This window comes from Lutra lutra, chromosome 11 (genome assembly GCF_902655055.1).
Source record: "Lutra lutra chromosome 11, mLutLut1.2, whole genome shotgun sequence".
NCBI classification, from domain to species: domain Eukaryota; kingdom Metazoa; phylum Chordata; class Mammalia; order Carnivora; family Mustelidae; genus Lutra; species Lutra lutra.
This window is the reverse complement of record NC_062288.1, coordinates 57,076,205-57,093,786: the sequence shown is the minus strand read 5'-3', so window position 1 is coordinate 57,093,786 and position 17,582 is coordinate 57,076,205. Positions and strand designations below refer to the sequence as shown.

General features: G+C 40.2%; 1 protein-coding gene across 3 annotated transcripts in view; it reads right to left on the bottom strand.

Moving 5' to 3' along the window:
* PALS2 (protein associated with LIN7 2, MAGUK p55 family member) overlaps positions 1-15,283 on the bottom strand; it is a 119,181-nt gene extending 103,898 nt beyond the window's left edge. For 2 of the 3 annotated variants that reach the window (XM_047694574.1, XM_047694573.1), the window contains exon 1: positions 15,052-15,283. The gene's annotated coding sequence lies outside the window, so the exon portion shown is untranslated. Of the gene's footprint in view, positions 1-14,325; positions 14,459-15,051 lie in introns of those variants that run through there. The other variant, XM_047694576.1, reaches the window with a different exon arrangement.
* Between the last annotated feature and the right edge of the window lie 2,299 nt (positions 15,284-17,582).

Here is a 17,582-nt window from a genome sequence, read left to right as displayed (position 1 = left end):
TCTGTCAAATAAATAAATAAAATCTTAAAAAAAAAAACACTCCTTTAAAAAAAAACATTTTGCATAATTTGTTTCATTCTAGAATTTCAATATTTTTCATTTATCATTACAAAACTATTATAAAACCTTTTCACATGTAGCTGTTTGTATCTAAGGCAATCTTTATGTATAAACAGGGATAAATTATTCTAAAAGAAATACTCCTAGATGTTTTTTCTTTTCAGCTAAGCATTTTATTTAAATTAACGTCTTGTGTATAGAAAAATTAGAAAAGATTCAAATACTGTTAGAAAAAAATATCTTGCATAAACAAGATAGAACAGATGCAAACACTAGCAGAAAAAACCTAGATTCAAGAACTAGCTCAACCCAGACCTGACACATTAAAGCACATAAAAGCCTTGCTGCAAAAGAAAATACTTAGGAAATCATATCAAGAGACTCAGAATTTGGAAATAGGGTGATCCCTCAAGAATTAAATTAGTGAAAGAAAACACAGAAAGTTGGCAGAAAAAAAGCCACCCTAAGAGAGGTAGAACTACTGGAAATATTCATCCAATTGAAGTGTCTAAGATATATACCCTTAGGATAAGAGCATAATAAATCAGTGACAACCAAGTGTACTATAAGCTGCTGGGGAAAAAGGAGTGTTAAGAGAAAGACGGTTTCTGGTCAATCCTAGAAAAAAAGAAGAAATTGATAGGTCTATAAAACTGCCCACAGCACAACTTGCCTACCCTATATTCCAGGATTTCTCAATCTTGGCACTACTGACATTGGGTTGTCCTATAAATGGTTTAGCAGTATCTCTGATCTCTACCCACTAGATGATAATTTTTTAAAAAATTTTATTTATTTGACAGAGAGAGAGGGAACACAAGCAGGGGGGAGTGTCAGGGAGAGGGAGAAGCAGGCTCCCCACTGAGCAGGGAGCCTGATAGGGACTCCATCCTAGGACCCTGAAACCATGATCTGAGCCGAAGGCAGAAGCTTAATGACTGAGCCACCAAGGTGCCCCTCTACCCACCAGATGATAATAAGCATCCCCACCTCCACCCCAAATGATGACAACCAAAAAGGTCTTCAGATATTACCAAATATCTTGAGGGAGGCGAAACTGCCCCCTAAACCAGTGGTATATTTTAAATAATGCAAATAGATGCACCAAGCTAATACCGTTTGATATTTCTAACAACAGAACACTTCAATTCTCTTGCTTACCCAGAAAATATCTCACAGTAACATGGCTTTATATAAAAAGTATGGTCATGGTTATAAGAAATATTTGCTGACCATACTTTACATATGCTATCTAATAATAAAAATCAAGTCACATACTTCTCTTATTTGCCCACAACTTCTAACACTGTTTCACGCATCTTTTAGGCATTTGAACACTTTTTTTTTTTTTAAGATTTTATTTATTTAGTTGACAGATAGAGATCACAAGGAGGTAGAGAGGCAGGCAGAGAGAGAGGAGGAAGCAGGCTCCCCGCTGAGCAGAGAGCCTGATGTGGGGCTCGATCCCAGGACCCTGGGATCATGACCTGAGCCGAAGGCAGAGGCCTAAACCACTGAGCCACCCAGGTGCCCCCATTTGAACACTTTTAAAATTTGTTTTAAAATTACTTGTTTAGGGACACCTGGGTGGCTCAGTGGGTTAAGCCTCTGCCTTTGCTCGGGTCATGATCCCAGGGTACTGCGATCGGGTGATGAATCGGGCTCTCTGCTCAGCGGGGAGCCTGCTTCCCCCTCTCTCTCTGCCTGCCTCGATGCCTACTTGTGATCTCACTCTTTGTCAAATAAATAAACAAAATTTTTTTAAAAATTAAAATTACCTGTTTAACATTCTTACAGTCTTCTGCACTATCAGTGTCTTGATTTTCTAAGTTTTTCTTTTCCATAATTTTTTTAAGATTTTATTTACTTATTTGAGAGAGAGAGGGAATACAAGCAGGAGGAGTGGGAGACGGTGAAGCAGTCTTCCCGCTGAGCAGGGAGCCAGATATGGGGCTCAATCCAGAACCCTGAAAAATAAATAAATAAAATCTTAAGGGGAAAAAAAAAGAACCTACATGATCTAAGCATCGTGAGACTGACCCCAAAGGTGGCTCCCTGTTCAGAGGGGAGTCTGTTTGAGATTCTCTTTCCCTTTCCCTCTCTCCATCTGCCCTCCCTCACCCTGCTTGCAGGCACATACTTGCCGGTGTGCAAGCACACTGCATGTGCATGCACGCTCTCTCTCAGATAAATAAATAAATCTTAAAAAAAGAAAACAAGAGCCTAGATGAACCTTTTTTTTTTTTTAAAGATTTTATTTATTTATTTGACAGAGAGAGAGATCACAAGTAGGTAGAGAGGCAGGCAGAGAGAGAGAGGGAGAAGCAGGCTCCCCGCTGAGCAGAGAGCCCGATGCGGGGCTCGATCCCAGGACCCTGGGATCATGACCTGAGCCGAAGGCAGAGGCTTTAACCCACTGAGCCACCCAGGCGCCCCCCTAGATGAACCTTTAAAACAAGATGAGGGCTTACCTTAGGAAAACATCCCGAAACCCTGAAAATCCAGGGACTGCCCTTGGCCTAAGGATCCCTTGAAAACTTCGAGATACCTCTGTAGGTCATTTGATAGACCACACTGGATTCATAATTTCCCTACATTCATCTCTTATTCTCCATTCCTTCTGCCACCACTTTCAAGCTCTTATTGCTTCACCTTAAATTATTATTGCAAGTCTCTTCCCACTATTCTTCACTATAATCCACTCAGCACAAGACTATCATGTAAAAATGTCATTCTAAGGACAATACTAGATTAGAAAAACTTTCATTATCTGAAAATGTTTAAGTTTCTCTTAAATATCTAGCTTTTTATCTATTCAGCCGAATTCCTCTATTCTCTAATATAAACTAACTATTCCAACCACATTGTTCTTTTTACTTACTGCATGCACAGCTACATATCTCTTCCTACTTAAATGCCTCCACTCATGTTACCCCACCCAACAATATTGTTTCTTAGCTGTTCAATACCTAATAATTTATGACACACTTCTTGCTTTTTTAGAATCAAAATTTTAGAGTTAAAAGGACTCATTTCAAAATTAATTCGATCAAATGAATGGCAAGACCCTCCCTACGGGTAAGAATTTCTTCTTCTAAACTTCAAACTCTTTCAGAACTTAGCAGCACATGATAAAATACTATTTATATGCTAATTTGTGTTGTTTCCCAATTTCAGTAATAAATATTAAACACAGCCTATGAGCATGGGACAATGCTTGGTTGAAGCTATGCAAAAAAGACCATTTCTTTCTTCAGGTAAACTATATAAAGTAACCCTTTTATTGTGTGAAATTCCAGTATATACATATATACACACAGATTCACTTTTGGTGAAAATTTCTACTTGAGTATAACAAATTCTAAGCTGCTCTTTTTGCAGGTATTTTGAGAAAAGGGGAACTGAGGTTTAGAAGATAAAAGAGAAGGGAAATTAAAAGATGGCAGAGTAGGAGTAGAAGATATTGGCAGTGCACTCTTAGAAGAGACAGAAGAGATAAAACAATTTCCAGCCTTCGATCTGGAAACAGTCTATTGGGAAGGAGAGAAAGGATATGGGAATGAGAAGGACAGAGCCAAGTAAGTGTTCCATTATGTTATGTTCTGACAAGTGCTGGCATGAAATTATCATGGGTAGAAAAGAACTATAAATACCTACGCAGCTCTAGCAAGCTGAGTGAGTTAAATAAAGGTTACTAAAGCTTTTTTTTTTTTTAATTTTTTAAATATCCAAGTTATGCTATCTCTAGAACAACAGTTGGAAACACAAGTTGGGGTAACTTTTAAGTGGAAATAAGAAAGGCTCTTTTTTATAAGACACCCTTAAAAAATGCTTCTTAAGATGTTAAGAACTCCCCACCCAATCCCCCCCAGATTGGAAATCCTGAAAAGTTTAAGAAAGTAGGGGTAAATGGAAAATACTGTATCATCCCTAGTATTTCCAAATTTATTGCATAAAATGTTGTTGATAATCTGATATATTTTATTCAAGGTTTTAATTGGATGAACATTAAAAGTGTATAAGGATTTTTAAAGGTTCATTCACAACCACAGCTCCTTATCCTTATTTCTCCCATAACATCTTAAATTCCTTCAGGGAGGGGCACCTGAGTGGCTCAGTGAGTTAAAGCCTCTGCCTTTGGCTCAGGTCATGATCCCAGGGTCCTGGGATTGAGCCCCGCATCGAGCTCTCTGCTCGGCGGGGAGCCTGCTTCCTCCTCTCTCTCTGCCTGCTTGTGATCTCTGAGTGTCAAATAAATAAATAAAATCTTAAAAAAAAAAAAATTCCTTCAGGGAATTTCTCTACATTAAGGTTTTCAAGTCTAATGCTAAGAATGATCAAGACATCCACTGACGACTTCGCCTCTATGCCTCACAAGGTGCTCCAACCTTCTTAAAAACATGGTTTAAAGTTTTTCATTTATCCCCTATTCCAAAAGATTACCAGCTTGAAAAAGAAAATGAAAAGCATTTGAATCAACTTACATAAAAATAACCATGATCCCTGTTTAATATCTGAAATAAGTAATTTCAATGAATTATATATAACTCAGTTGCCCACGTTTCCTATATCAAAGTCCCAAATAGAAGAGACTTAATAGATGAAAAAAGGGCACAAAATTTTATTAAAGCTAAATTTTCCATGAAACATGTTATTATACATATAAAGACATATGTATTCTAAATAAAAGAGAAAGACACATCCATTTGAAGACAGCCACATTCATCCAAAATACTAAAAAATTCCTTTTATATGATAATGGACCATTAGGAACATATTGCAACTATGGTCATTCTCTTCATTAAAAAAAAAAAAAGCTGCATTATCAAACACTATTTACTTCTGTAGATTTTTAGAGGGAAAGCAGGAGGAAAAATCAGGATTATGTGAGTTTTATAAAATCTTATTTTGTTGGAAGGAATCTTTGAGGTCACATAGTCTCTTTCCACTCAATCTCCCTTTATAAACACATTTAAATGTCATGTAAAAAAATAAGACTTATTAACTTTAGTTAACAGCACATAATTTACTGAACTACTTTAAAAGAAGAGTTCTTTTAAAAAAATATTTACTAAATGAGACATAGCTCATACTGCAGTGAAAGAAAATGGAAGTTATGACTGCAAGTGAAAGAAAATGGAAGTTATGAATCAGGCAAAGGCAACTGAAAATGTTATTCAACAAATATTATTCACTGCACATATAACACTGTACCAAATAGTAAGAAAAGAAAATGATACTGACAATTACTGAACACTTAAAATGTACCAGAGTCTGTGCTAAGCAGACTATATTATCTAATTAAAATCTTACACTAACACAATAGATATTATGACCTCTGTTTTAGAGATGAGGTATATTGAGTTCAGTGCTAACACCAGATATGTTTGCCAGCAGTCTTATTGTTTGTACCACACAGAACTGAGTTCTGAAAAAGTAAAAGAGCTGAAAGTTAGAAAAACTGGGATTACAACCCATGTCTCTAACTATCCTGCCATGCTAAGTAAGAAAATGATAAAATGCAAACCCTAATTTCAAGGAATTGTAGGATTTAACTATGCAAGCAATAAAAATATTTTGCTAGTAAGCAAAATCCCAAGTAATATTTACCATAGTTAATGAAAAGCCAATGTTTCCTTTAGAAGAGGAAGTCAAACATTAAGATGGTATAGCAATAAAGTACATAAAGTATTATCCTATAATTTATAAACTCTCATTTGTATTAAGACAGAATTTTCTACAAATTCCAAAAATTTAGAAGCAGCTAGAACATGAGCTGTCATCATATCACCAGATAAGAAACTATGCAAATTAGCTCATCTGGGAGTAGTATTCCCAATAGCTTAAGGAGTCATTATTTTTTATACAAAACAGAATTTCTTTATATATAATTTTTAACATTAAACATGTATTTCCTCATATATAAAAATGTATTTTACAAATATACACACACACAATATTTTATTGGAGTTATATCATTCCTCATATGAAAACCAAGTTGAATGCTTTGGAAAGACCCAAAGAAAGCAAGTGACAAAAAAAAAAACAAGAAAACAAAATGCTATGTACTATATAATTAAATATAAGCACACAACTAAAAACAACTGAGGAGTCATAAAACACTACAAGGATCCTACACTCAGATTCTTGCATAAATTTTTAAGTTCTTACTCGAAAGCTAGGAATCAGTGATAATGCACTAGAATAATTAGAAGAATAATGACACAGAACTCCAGGCAAAAGATACATACTGAAAGAAAACACTGGCAGATAAATGTACAGAATATTTATATTTTTAAGTAAAAATATATTATTTAAAGTATGTGTGAATCATTTTTTTATTCCTCACTTAAATCAACTTTCAGTGAACTACAAACTACCACCAGTCATAATCAACTCAGATTAGAGGGTTTTGTTCATGATAATGTGCTGGTGTAGGTATAAAACTTTTTCTAGGAATGATACGCAAGAAACTCCTGGCAATAGTCACCTTCAAAATAGTGTTTCTCAACCTCAACATTATGACATTTGGGGCTGGAGAATTCTTTGCTGTGGAAGTCTGTCCTGTGCACTGCTGTAGTCTCCCTGGCCTCTATCTGATAGATTCCAATAGCAGCAATCCCCTCCAGTTATGACAGCTAAATGTCCTTGAGGGAAGTGAAGGGAGGGTAGCAAATCATCCCTGCCTAAGAAACAATGATTTACAAAGAGAGGGACAAGATGGGGTAAAAAGACTTTCACCAGCCCTCCTTTTCTGGACTATTTGAATTCCTAGTGTAGTAGGCTAGTAGTCCTCCAAAGATAACCAACCAGGTCATAGGCCCTGGAACCTGTGAATGTTACCTTATTTGGATTATCAAGGGTTATTAGGTGGGCCCTAAATGCCATTATAAGTGTCCTTAAAAAGCAAGTCAAAGGGAGATTTCTCTTTCTCTCATGCACACAGGAGAAGGTGTTAAGAACAGAGCTGAGGCAGATCCGAAGCCACTGAAGATTAAAGCGATGGAACCACAAGCCAGAGAATGCTGGCAGCCACCGGAAACATGGAAGAGGCAAAGAACAGATTCTCTTCTTGAGCCTGTGAGGGAGCACAGCCCTGCCAACTCCCTGGTTTTGGCGCAATGATACTTATTTCAGACCTCTGGCCTCTAGACTGTGAGAGAATAAATAAATGTCTTTTGTTTTAAGCCACCAAGTTTATGGGAATTTGTTATATAGCAGACACAGAAAACTGACACAATCATATAAGGGTTTCTGATTTCAAAAATCCAATAAGCAAATGAGATCATGTATGGAAAGCATTTAGTGTAGTCCTCAATAATATTGTTCATGCCACTGATACTATGACTGAGCTCCAAGCTCTTGGTACTGAGAGGAAAAACTAAGGAGGTTCAAACTGTAAAACCAGGCATATACATACAAGGCTCATGTGAGTGAAAGCACACAAATCAGCTACTGAAATGGTGTGTAATTGCCTTATATAAGTGTTGTGCTCTAATTTGTCTTGTACTGAAAAGATAAACTGTGCATGAGGCCAGTCAATGAAGCTTCTTGGAAGAGGCAAGTTTGAACATTTATTAGTAAAGAAGAAACAAGGGAACAAAAAAAGGGAGAGTATAAAAGTTAGCAAAGCATTGGAAATCTGATGCTTGTAGAGATATCGATGTGGCTAAAGTAGACACCATGGTAGGAGACCAAATTCTAGGGTTAGAGTTATGTAAATGGTATAGGATCCTAAAAGCTACACTAACTGAATTGGTTATTAAAGAGAGTATTTTACATAATGTATTTCTTGACAAATATTGGCTCTTGTTGGTTTTAAAAACATAAACATGATCTGGCCCTACACCAGACTTACCAAATTAGAATCCTTTGGTATAGAATAACTCTAAAGGATTCTGATGCCTAGTTAGGTGGAGAACCCCTGTACCAAAGTCAATTCATGGTAAATGACCTAGAAAATAAAAATATTATAAAGTATATATCATATCCTTGAAGTATATATTCAGCTAAATTGGCTTAGCATTTTCCCAGGTTAAAACCCCTTCTAAGATGTAGCCCTTCTATGATCCACCTTATACCTTCTCTAAACCATATGCCCTTGATCAGCTCAGTCATTTTCCTCATACTTCCTCACAAATTGTTCTTCACAATCCTCACAAAGATTTCATGCATCCTCAGCTGCCCTATCCCTATTTTCATATCTATCTAACCCAACTAAGACCTAACAATATTTTATAGAACAAAGGAACCATGTAAAAGTAAGGTTTCATTAATACACTACATTATAAACAATTTATAAAACTGCCCTATTCACCATTTATTGTAATAAAATCTGAAGTACATTTACCAAATGAAATTCTAAATCACTTTTTACAAAAGATCTCCAAAAGCATAAAATTATGAAGTGGGTCTATGAGAAGCTAATAAGCTAAGCACAGTTCCCTTCAATCTACTTGAGTGCTATTAAGCAGTTAACAAAGTGCTAGGCTCTGAAAGATACAAAGTATATAGAAATCTCAGTGATTTAAAAACAAACTTCACCAGCACTAGAGTAAAAGAAAGGGTGATCTGGGAAGATGAACTGAATATTATCCTAAAAGGAGGCTCCTTTGTTCAGGGTTAGGAGGGTATGTGACCTTGCTGGATTTACTTAGCCTGGGCTTGTTTCATGACTAAAGCTAAAAATAAAGCAACACAAGTTAGTGTTCAGATAATTAAATTGTACATTAGCACTTTCCTCTCCCACAAACACCTAACACCAATTTATGCATATTCTCAAGTATTTCTATTTACCCTAGTACTCTTCAGAAATTTCAATCACATCAAATTCTATTGATTTATATTTCCACCAGCAATTTAAGTGAGCACCTGCTAGTCTCTATCCTCCTGAAAAAATTATCAAATTCTTTTTTGATCCTTCTAATTTTTTTTTTTAGAAATGACACCATAAGATGAACTTTATTTTAAAGCTCATAAAAGGCTTCACAATATCAGTTACAAACAGAATCAACATTTCTTCCAATTTACACCTTCACATGACAATGTACTGTATAACAAGAGATATAGTTGAAAGTTTTTGTTCTGCATGCTGCTAACACATTTCACTAGCTTTTGCTTTACTCACTGATTTTTAATATCAAAGCAAAAAGTCATATTCTATTAGACAGAATTAATATTAGAAAGCCCTTATGAAATCAGACTTAGTCTTGTTTATAAACATCCACATCCACACACATGCTGAAATGGAGAGCAAAATGCAAGAAAACTACCTTGACAGGAACAATGCTTCAAGATTTTTAATCACAGCCCTCTTGAACAAGCAGTACAGTACCTCATTAGTTTAATTACGATATTTATACTATGTGTGAGGTTGAATATATATGCTTAGGAACCACTCAGATTTCCATTTCTATGAATTCTGTCTATAATCTTTACCCAACTTTATTGCTGGCCTTTTTCTTATCAACTTACAGGTATTCGTTATATATCAAGGAAGTTCACCTTTTGTCTGCAATACAAGCTGCAAATATTTTCCTGTTTCTGTATTATCACCTGCTATTTTTGATCATTTCTTTCCTTCATGTATATATCTTACTGTCCTCAACCAAACTGTAAATTCCTTCCATGAAAGGACATTTCTTTTCAATATCCCCAGGACAGTGCTTTTCAGATCTTCTAACTTCATATACCAGCAAAATTTAAAAGATGGGAAACCAAACTTCTAGAGGTGGTCAAGGGTGAACGTTAATTATCATTATACTATCTACTCAGGTTTTCTCTCCAATTCCATTTCACATGGTTACAGCAAATACCACCAAGTTCTAATAATACAACATAGTTTGTTGAACAGGGGAGTGAAGGGTACTAGATGAATCTCTTCCGGTTGTCTGGGCTAGTACTGAAAAAATTCAGGAGATGCTGGCAGCCATATTTTCCATTAAGAGGACTAGGAAGTGATCCTCTGCAGCAAAAAAAGAAATGAAGGAAATGCATGTCCAGAATAAAGAGATGAAGTGTATCATGCTGGCACTGGATGAAATCCTGAGTCCCAACCTTTGGATTCCATCAGATACTCCCTGCATCTTTACAATATGTCTTACCTTTACTTAGAGCCAAAAGTAGCCTACTTACTACAACTATCATCTATTCATATCATTCCATAAAGGAACACTTTAATGAAATTGAGGAGGACAGAACCTCAGATATTAAAAAAAAAAAAAAAAAGGAATATTTATTTAATGACATCTGTGTGCCAGGAACATATCTGAGTCCTTGAAATATAGTTAAATAAAAGGGCTACAATTGCTGTTTCCATGGGACTTATTCTACTGAGAGTAGACAGACAATGAAATAATATAACAATACAATTTGAGATACTGATAAGCAGTTTGCAGAAATTTTTTTTAAAGGTAATGAGACAGAAAGAAATAAGCATAGTGTCATTCTAAATGGGTGGTTAGAGAATACTGCTTATCTGAGAAGATCATTTCTGAACTGAAACCTGAAATGATGAAAATGAGCTAGCCATGTAATGTTTTAGGAAGAGAATTCCAGGCAGAGAGAACAGTCCTAAGTTAGGAACAAACTCTGACATTTCTGAGGGACAAAAAGAAGGGCAATGAAGATAGAATATAGTGAACAGGGAGTAATCTAAAAGGAAAAGATATTAAGTTAGTCAAGTAGGGATCAGTTCATGTATAGCAACTAGTAGGCAGTAGAAAAAGATGTGAATAACTTGAGCTTTACAAAAAACACAGTATATTATCTTTAATTCTCATATTGCCTTGCATTGGATAACTTTAACAAAACAGGCCTTTAAAAATTACCATCCCCAAGTCTTTGACACAATCTTGAAGTAAGCTAGAAAAGAACATTTCCTAAGGAAAAAACATCATTTCTGGTATACCATCAACATTATTTTTTATTTAGGAAAAAAGAAAAGCGATTTTTAAAGAATTTAGGATGATAAAACGTTAGAAACTATTCCAAATTCTATCCTATCTACTATGATCAGGAATGTACAAAGGTCTTAGTTATGAAAGAATACAAAACTTCTTTCTAAGTTACTATAAACATAATATCCTTGGTTTACTGAGTTCACTATTATTCAACTGGACATTGCCAAACGTGGAAACCAGACTTCTGACTTTAATAGCCATGATTGGGGCACCTGGGTGGTTCAGTGGGTTAAAGCCTCTGCCTTCGGCTCAGGTCATGATCCGTGTCCTGGGATCAAGCCCCTAATCGGGCTCTCTACTCGGTGGGGAGCCTGTTTCCCTTCCTCTCTCTCTCCTGTGATCTCTCTCTGTTAAATAAGTAAATAAAATCTTTAAAAAAAAAAAAAAGAATAGCCATGATATAATGGTCAATAAAGTTGTGTGTTTTATTTTTAAGATTTTACTTATTTATTTGACAGAGATCACAAGTAGGCAGAGAGGCAGGCAGAGAGAGAGGAAGAGAAGCAGGCTCCCTGCTGAACAAAGAGCCCGATGTGGGGCTTGATCCCAGGACCCTGGGACCATGACCTGAGCCGAAGGCAGGCAGAGGCTTTAACCCACTGAGCCACCCAGGCGCCCCAAGTTGTGAGTCTTAATCTTATCTTTACCACTATGAAAAAGGAAGAACTTCCCCTTTGTGGTAAAATTGGGTACAAGGGATGCTGTAATACCTCTTCCTCTGAAAGCTTTTTAAAATAGAAGCCCAATCTGTTTGAAGAGGTTCACATATAGCACACCTGTATCTCCAGATCTTTTCAGACAGCTAATATCTGTGTACACTAAGCAAGTGATTAAACTTACATTGCTACTAAGATTAGTCAGTAAAGTCAGCCTTTGAAAGCTCCAATGTATTTATGAATCTCATCTTTCATTATGTGAGATATTTAGTTAGCTCACGTAACAACAGACCAAAAAGTAGAACGTTAATAATACAATCTATGAAGAGAGGTACTTTGTGAGTGGTGGTGTGAGTTAAAAAAATAAAAGTCACTAGACACTTCGATCAAGACTTGATTCTCTGAGTGCATCCTCCTCAACACAGATCCAGCATTTGGCAAAGTGCCCAGGGATGATTAGCAGCGAGGCTATGTAAAGGGAGGGATACGGTCAATCTAAATTGTATAAAGTCTCCCCCCAGTGGTCACAGACAAATAACAAGAAGAGTGCGGAAATCATTGCAGCTTCTGTGGGACTGACCAAAAATACACTATACAGAACCTGGTCCCTACAAGAAAGAAATAAAAATTTTAATTCAATACTAGCAACCTATCAGTAAAGAGATCTTTTATGCTTATCTGCTCCTATGGCATTCATAAATGTGAAGCCTATTTTTGGAAGGAAAGAACCTACAGGTAAAATAAAACTAGCATATTTTTCTCAGCATATATTTTTAAAGGAATAAACAATATCTTCAGAGAGCCCAGTATTTGTTTTATCTAAAACAGGCAGATGTTCAGTTCTTCTGAAGTAAGTATCAGCACATCCCTTGCAAGTTAACCACATTTACCTGAATTAGAGTTCTGGTGCAAATTTAGTCACTTACCAAATGAACTGCCTTGGAAAAGAAAATTATCAGCACTCTATACCTAATGTCTACTTTGGAAAACACTTTCAAAAACCACCTAGAACTAGATAATTTATAATATAGTAAGTGATGTCAAGTATACAAATGAGCCCTCTTGTTTCTTCTAATATTTATTTTCTTGGTGTTCTTAAACTTAGATAACCTTTGACTAGCACTAACCCTGTTATTATTTGCAACTCTCAGCAATAATTTGCTGTTACTTGCTTTTAACAAAGCTTGAATGTCAAAAATGTGAAAGGCATTTAATTAAAACATGTTGTCTTCTAACCATCCATTATTAAGTGGTAAAGAACATTAGAAAAGGTGGTAGGCACTCAACTTCAATTTAAAAAGAGCCTTTTAAAAAGGTAACACAATTGTGGTTTCCTCGTTATCCCAAGCTAAAAAGGTTGGGGGTGGGGGAAGGAGGGAGAGAAGCAGACTGTGTAGTCTTCTCCAACAATTTCAGCCTGAAATGAGACTCAGGGGGAAAAAAAAAACTGCTCCCTCAAATGTTTAAGAAAAATATGATTCATTTTTAAAAAATCCAACAGTTGGCTCAAAGAACAAAAAAATGATTTTCTCTTATATAGCGCTTCCAGACTTGCTTAAGCATCTTAATTCTTCCAGTGTTTATTTAATCTAGAATGTAAGATAATTCAGTTTTGAAATCCCAGGTGAGAAAGGAGCTGAGTAGTATCAATTGGAAAAGGACACACATACACACTTATGGATGTTTTTTCATAAAGATAATTAGTGTGCAACCCCAAAGGACAAAACAGAATATAAGTGTTACCATTTGAATATTATATAACCCTAGTCTAAAATTTAAAAAGGACCTTAAAAAGTAACATGTTGTGCAAACATGTATTTAAACATGTATTTAAATATGATAGATTTCAGATACAAATGACCTCAAAATGACACAACCCATAAAAGTTCTTTGTTTACTGTAATGAGGCCTCAGAACATATTACTATAATCAGGCCTGATACCTTACCATAACTGCACAGTCGGTACCTAAAATAAGCACTATTACCTGAGGTCTGTTGTTATACGTTTGTACCGCAACTATCTCTGCATTGATAACACTGTTACCTCGCCTAATATAGTCGACATACATAAGTTTCCAAACGGCGATTTGAAAGATTTCACGAGTAGAAATGGCTGCTAAATCATACTCCAATTGAAGAGCATTTTAACACACCTCAAATGTTCCAAGCCATATTACAAGAAGACCAATTTAGGAAGCATAAAGTAAAATACTAACAATCCCCAAAGCCGTAGGAAAGAGTAAAACGTGGCTAGCTTGACCTTAACAGGCTGTTTATAAGTAATGCGGAGAATTTTCTGAGCTTCCCCATCAGCCTTCAATTCCCTTCCTCGCCTGCCCGCAACCCCCTTACATAAATGCATGCCCCATCTGAAGAAGTTTAACGGATGTAATCTCCGGCTGTAATCCCAGGAGCTCGTGAGATTGAGACTAAACTCCCAGTAAAGTGTTAAAAAGTCCTTCTGGGAAAAAAAAAAAAAAAAAAAATATATATATATATATATATATATATATATATATATATATATCCACCAACCAATCCACAGCCTGTCATCACACCGGCCGTATGATCCCTCAAGCGACTCCCTCCTGGCCCTCCACCCCGCCAATAAAAAAAATTTAAAAAAAAAAAAAAATGGGCCCCGCACCTTTTCGGTTCCAGATTATGTACCCAGGATCGAAAACACTACCTCAGCGGCGAACGCCTCCGGGGCAGCGTATGCTCGGCCCACAACCACTTTGGCCAAATGAGTCTCGTGCTTCGGAAGTAGCAGCAATAGTTGCAGAAAGCCTCCTCCCCCAAGAACTTGGGGCTCGGGAGCACGCCAGAAGCCGGCTGAATCGCCCCCTCTCGGCACTGACCCCAAAGGTGTCAGTCACAGCAACTACCGCCCCCGGCGCCGCTCTCCATTCATGCCTTAAACGCCACTCCCGCCGCAGAGGGTGTCGGCGCCCGCGCACGGCTCCAGGCGCCCGGAGGGGGCCCCGCGCGCCCCCAGCCCCAGCCTTGCTCCAGCCGGGGCCGCGCCGGGGACCGCGTGGAGAGCCGGCCTCCGCGCGGCGGCCGGCAGCACGGGCCAGACACGTTGCCGCGCTCTGGCCCGCCCACCCTCCCTCCCGCAGCCCCGGGGCCAGGGGCCCCGCAAAGCGCACCCATCTGCGCCGGCCGGGCCGGGCTAGGCACGCTAGCAGCCCTCCCCACCCGCGCCGCCTCCGCCGCCCAGGTCCCCGGCTCACCAAGCCCAGGTGCTGAGGGGGCGGGGCGGACCGGGGTCCCCGCGTGGCGCACGGCGACGAGCAACAGGGCGCCCTCCGACCGCCTGGGCGCGCAGCGAGACCGTTACCCGAGCAGCGTGGGGGCCGCAGTAACTCACCGGCTCGCACCTCGGCCGCCTCCGCGCCGCCACCGCTCCCTTGCGCCCGCCGCTGCTGCTCTCGCTCAGCCGCAGGCGCCGCCGAGCAGCCCCATCTACAAACTCGGGGCTCGTAGTTGGGAATTGGAAATACGGCTCTCTCTCCTCTCCTCCCCCTTCCCTCCGCCCCCCTCCCTCGCTCCCCACTCCGCCCCGGCTCCGGTCGCCGGCGCCGCCACCGCCGCCACAGCGCGCTCGGCCAGCCTCCCCTCAGCAGCCCTCCTCCTGCTCTTCCCCCTCCTGCTCCTCGCGCCGCCGCTGTCGGGGGCGCGCTCCCTCCCGGCCCCGCGCGTGCGCCGAACGCCGAGGAGCGCGCGCTCGGGCGCGAGGAGGCGTCAGCGCCTCCGCGAAGCCCGGCCCCGCCCCTCCGGCCGCGGCGCGGCGGCCAGGTGGAGCCCCCCTCCGAGCGCCCGCAGACTGCGCCCGCGGCGCCGGGGCCTGACTATGCCGCCTGCGCCCGGCGGCCTCTCCCAGTGTCTCCCGGCGCGGGCCGCGAATAGAGAGGGTCGGTCAGACCCAATCCCCCAGTCCGCGCCTGGGCTTCCGGCCGAAATCTCCGCTGTCATTCAACATTTACTGATAGGCGAGGTACTCTATGGGGCATAAAAGACGCCCCTCCCTGCCGTTTCCAAGAGTTTACATTCAAAGAACCCAGTCGCGGGGCACAAGGCATAAACAGACGCGAAGAAAAGCCTCTGGAGAATCTCCTCCCTTCCCTGCATACACACACCCCTGGTTCTGCTGTGTATTTGGCAGGATCTACAACGCCGAGGGTGTCTTTCATGAATTTTCTCCCAAAGGCCCAACCAGCGAGTGGGATTCACACCCGAGGAAATGGACGGACATGAGCTCTTCTCATAGCACCGACTATCCCGTAGAACTCCCAGAGCTGGCTTTGCCGGACATTCCCCCGGCATCAGTTGTTCAGCACCTCCCCAACCTCTGGCCTTCCCAGACCTCGGAAGGGGCGACTGCGCCATCCTTGCCACCTCAACTCTGGCTCGGCGTGGAGTATGGTGAACTGTGATGAGTGTCCGGGGGTGAGATGACACATTTCAACAGGAGCGCAGATTGAATTTTTCAGTTGAAAGGAACTGAGCAATGCAGTGCAGCAAAGACTCTGGCTAGAAAAACACAGCAAGGCAATAGGAGAACTTCCAATTCCTTTAAGGGCTACCTGATCCCCAAAGATGTCTGTGAACTGTCAGCCCTGTGATTGGAGACTTTTGAAAAAGCTTTTGTGTTCTTCCTGAAGCCGGAGAAACTATGAAGATGTTATTTAAATTTTGCAAAATGTTTGCTGCAGTCCTTTCAAACAGTGGCTGTAGAAAGTGCAAGTAGAACTTGACAAATGAGCAATATCCCATCAGGAGACCTCTATGCAGTCTTTCTTGGCTTCTCTTGGGCTTGTCGCACTGTGCTGCAAGAGCAGTACAGGATTTAGTAAACATTTGCAGGATGAGTGGATGCATGATGGTCCTTTGGACTCAAGGGATGGAGTTTCAAACTGTGTAGGTTCCTCCCTCTCTGTGAGTGTGGTTAGCGTGAAAGAGAGGGGCAGAATACCATGGATGAGGTGGGTTAAGGTGGCCTCATTCCCTAAAGAGTTTTTTTCTCCTTAGCCTCAACCAAGCATCAAAGATTAGTTTACTTTTCCAGTAGGATCATTACTTTTGCAAACCAACATGCAGAGGGAGTTTGTAGAGTATTGAGAACCTTCTTTTCTGGAGCAGCTATCCTGAGGAGGAGACATTGGAAGCATTTACAGAGATTTGAATGTACTAAAGGGAACAGAGTAGCTCTGGGCACATGTGGTGCACCCCCCCTCCACAGTCAGGCCAGCTGGGTGAAATGAAGTACAGTGGGTGGTGTGCCCAAGAGTGAGGCAAGGGGGAGGCAGAATGGAAGAAGGAGGTTTCTCTTCTCAGAGACTCGCGTAACTTTCATGTCTTGCTTTTCCTCTTCTTGCTTCCCCCAGGTTCATTTGCTTCCCACAGGATACCCGGTGGCTCATTCCTGCTACACCCTCCCTACCCAGGTCTCTGAACTTTTATTCTCTTCTCCCTTCTGACCCCCAATTTTACCACATCCCCTCCTGTCCAGCTGGTGCCTGAAGCTCCTCTGGGAGGGAGGGGATGAATGTCATTTTGGGATGTGTTTTTGATCCCTGTAGTGCACTTTCATTTTCTCAAGGGTCTTCTGGAAACAATGTCCTAACTTCCTACTCTACCTCCATACCCTGCAAATAGGAGGAAGTTTTGGGGAGGAAGAGTTGGGGAGTCTCTGCCTCTCAAATCACATGTACACCTCACTGCCTTCCAGCTAGGACCAGCCCTGGCTTAACTCCCTTATTCCTGCATGTACCAAGGACCCAGCATTCGAGAGGGGGAATATAGAACAATTATATTTTATTTACAATTCTAAGTTTATTCTCTAAATAATGACTGCAGCTATTAGAGGCTTATCACAGTTGTAAGACCGCCTCATCCTCA